Here is a 3745-nt window from a genome sequence, read left to right as displayed (position 1 = left end):
CGCCCCGGAAGGGCTCGGCGCGGGCCCGGAAGCGCTCCCGGGGCGGGCGGGGGCGACGCTCCGCTGCGCCCCCGCCGGCGGGGCGAGGAAAGGCGGGTGGCGGGCCGGGGCACTGCCTGGCGAGCGCGGGAGCCGCGGGGTCCGGTCTTCCCGCAGCAAGAGGCTGTGCCTGGCCAGCGACCCGTGAGCCCTGCGGCGCGTCCCGGCACCGCCCGTCTGCGGGCGGGGAGTCACGGCCGGCGGGACCGCCCGGCTGTAACACCCCTTCTCTGAGCAGCCAGCAGCGCAGTTCCCTTCCCCTCTGATGCGTTCAAAGCTGCCCGGCAGCTGAAAAAAGTAGAATCGCTTTAGATTTAGAGGTAAAATCCGAGATTGGAAAGATGAGATCTATAAGTTTGCATATGTTGAAGGAAATGTCATCGAGCATCACTTAGTGCAGGTAATTCTTTTTCCGTAAATAAATACATTACGTTTATTCTGATTATTTTTTGGGGTTTTGTCTGGCACACTTAAGATGATGTCAGTTAACTAATAAAACACTCAAGAAGCTTTTCTATTACTTTTCAATGCCCGTTTTAATCCAACTTCAACCTGAACTAAATTGTGAGTAAAACCAGTAACCTGGTAAGAGATGTACCACTTTGCTTCTCTAGTTTAGGAATCTGATGCACTAAAGTTACATAATTGCTTAAATAAACACCAAGGTAAGTTATAAAAGATACAATTGAACATCTCATTCCAGCAAGTAATTTAGAAAAGCGTACTGGTAAGCTTTCTTAAAGTTGCGTCAGATTAACAGAAAACAGTATTTCTTGAGATTTTAATTTTTCACTTCAGTTCCTATCATCGCTCTGAGTTTGTATTTACTTTCAGTGCTAGTAGTGTCATTCTGGGTAGTCCTCATCAGCTTCAGCAGTTGATGGTTTACTTGAGAACCCAATTCAGTGCTGTAGGAGCACTGTGTGGAGTAACGATGCTGTAACGCTCAGTACTTTAACATCTGTACTCAAAGAGTGATGTAAGCAAGAGAGAGAGAGACAACCATTATTTCGCCCTGGGCTGGTAGAGTCGGCATGCAGCTGTCTCACATCCTACTGCCATGCCGGGGCTGCAAACCCTCCTGGTACCTGGCCTGAGGGAGGGGAGGCACAAACTGGAGGGGGCTCTTTCTTGTGAGGGAGGGGAATTACACAATGGTGGAAACTGCCCTCCTATGAAGGAGGGGAGGCACTAAATGAAGGGTGCTGCTTCTTGTGAGGGACAGAGGCACAAACTGGGAGGTTTGCTTCTTGCAAGGGAAGGGAGGCACGAAATGGAGCAGGCTGCCTCTTGTGAGGCATGAAATGGAGGTGCTGGCTGGCTGGGCTGGTAAGCCAGGCAGGCAGCCATACTGAGGCCCTCTGAGGCTGGTTCAACATGGAGTTTGAATATGTAAACTCATGTGAATGTGGTGTGTGTGCAGACTCGCTTTCCACGAGTGCAGAGCTTATCACCAGCTTGGGTGTCTCCTTTCCTGCCTGCACACATGGCATTTAACCAAACTAATCAGGAGCTGAGCAGGTCCTCATGGGTGGACCGGGCAGGCAGGAGTGACACAACAGTCTGAGCCATAGCAGCAGACAGGTCTCGAACAGCTGTAGGAAATGTTTCCAAAGCTGCAGAGAGAATCTGATTTATAATTTAATGCAGGTGTTTTCAGAGAGGCCATGGTGGGAGGTGACCCTTGCCAGAACAAGAAGGCACGATGGGGGGAGGCCCTGCTGTGCTGAGCTCCATGGGGTTTCCCTGAGCAGAGGCTGCGTAAGGGTCAGACCAAATGTGTTAGGATGAGGCATCCAAATACAGAAATTCTCACTTCCTACTCTACAGCTGTGAGTTAGAATTCAGTAGTGTACGCAGATCAGCCCTTTAGCATTATGGTCTGTCCACTTGAAGGCTGTAACACAGATGAGACAATTTCTGGGAACATCCAGTCAGGATTGAATATATAAAATGAGAAAAGCAAAGCCCTCCTCCTTTCTTGTGCTATACTGGGGCAGGGGGGGGCAGAGTTGGGTGATGGTGATCAGGACTGCAGGCCACAGGGGAAGTTGATTTCTTTATACTACTCACCTAAAGCAGAACATGGAAATTCTTACAGTTAGGGATACTGATAGTCAAGTTAATTAATTTCTTACCAAAGAAATTATAAAATTGCAGTGACTGTGGGTTTGGCCTTGTGTTGGGTTAAATCTTTGGATGTGTGTTTGTTTGGGACTTAACACAATGGAGATCCTGGTCTATGACTAGGGTGCCTGTTTACTGCTGTAATACAAATACTGTTTGTTGCAAGGGATATATTGTAGAGGCATGCATGGTTGGACAGCGGATACTTATTGTAATTAGTGATTGCTAAGGAAGGTGTTTCCATGCCAAACTTTCCCCAGGAAGGGAATTAATGTATGTGTAGTGATTGCTAAAATATAATTCTGCTCAGCGCAACCTCATCTGTAACTTGACATTGCTTTTTGCGGAAGTATTTGTGAGAATGGACAAAGAGTAAGTGATAACAGATTCAATTAAATTATTACATTTCTAATGTACAAATTAACAGGGCAGGAAGAAACTTCGATTGTGGTTCCAATTTCATCCCATCTTCTTAATTGTATGTGCAGTAACACCACACCTTGACATTTGCAAAGTGGCATCAGATCACCCTGAGTTTGAAATGTGATTCCTAGCCCATGATTATGTAAAATTAAACTGCTGCATAAGTACGTTGGGAATTTGACAGGACAACCCCTGCATCAAGAGACAAATATTTAAAAACTTCATGACTGCTTTCAATTTATTAAAAAATCATTACATAGGAGTAAGAAATAGTATTGTATAGTAATATGTTTTGGTTTGTTGAACCTATTTCTAGGTACTATTTGAAGCAGTTCTGTCAGCTGTGTAGTAGCAGACTTAACAAAAAGGTACACTATAAATCACTCTGGGTATTAGAGCTGACAGCTGTAAATAAATACAGCTGACAGCTCAAATAGCTGTTCCATTGACAGTATGTGGTCTAAATGTGTTAACAAATGTGTAGACTCAGCAGTTTGGGATTAGTTTAGCAAATAAATTACAAAATAGCGCTGTGATCCAGCAAAAAGCACAATGCCTGTGTATCCTTGGGCTGCACACTGTGTTAATGCTGTAACAGGCCTTTGTAGCTCTATGTGAAAATACAACACTGCAGCTGGATGCAGGGGTCCTGCTAAGAGTATCGTTCTTCTCCCTCAGATTTCTTTGATGTCAAGGAATGTGAGCAACTATCTGAGTGTCGTGGTGAGTAGAGATGGGTTAATAATGGATGTATTTGCTTTGCAGGATCAGAGATTTTCATAAAGATAGTAACTTTACACTAGCTTTGGTTATGATTAAGGATGCAAAGTTACTGAATAGCAAAAAAACCTCTTTCATGCAAAACTTGAGATAATTAAATACTTTTGACTTAACATGTTTAACAGGCATATTTAACAGGAATGCCTTGAGTGTTGTTACTAGCCTGGATCCATAGTACATGGGAAAGAAAAGCTGGGAAAAGAAGATGAGGAAGGGTCTAGACAGTTAAAAGAATATCAGCTCTGAAGATGAATTATAGTAATATGTTAGTTATTTCCTCACTGATCACAGCAAGAAATTAGAGAGAGAATTACATGAAGAATTGTGCCATAGTTTGACATATTTAAGGCACAGTATTTTTTATGCTTAGACGTTG

Source organism: Athene noctua, chromosome 15, assembly GCF_965140245.1.
Source record: "Athene noctua chromosome 15, bAthNoc1.hap1.1, whole genome shotgun sequence".
Lineage (NCBI taxonomy): Eukaryota > Metazoa > Chordata > Aves > Strigiformes > Strigidae > Athene > Athene noctua.
Note: the sequence above shows the minus strand (reverse complement) of the source record.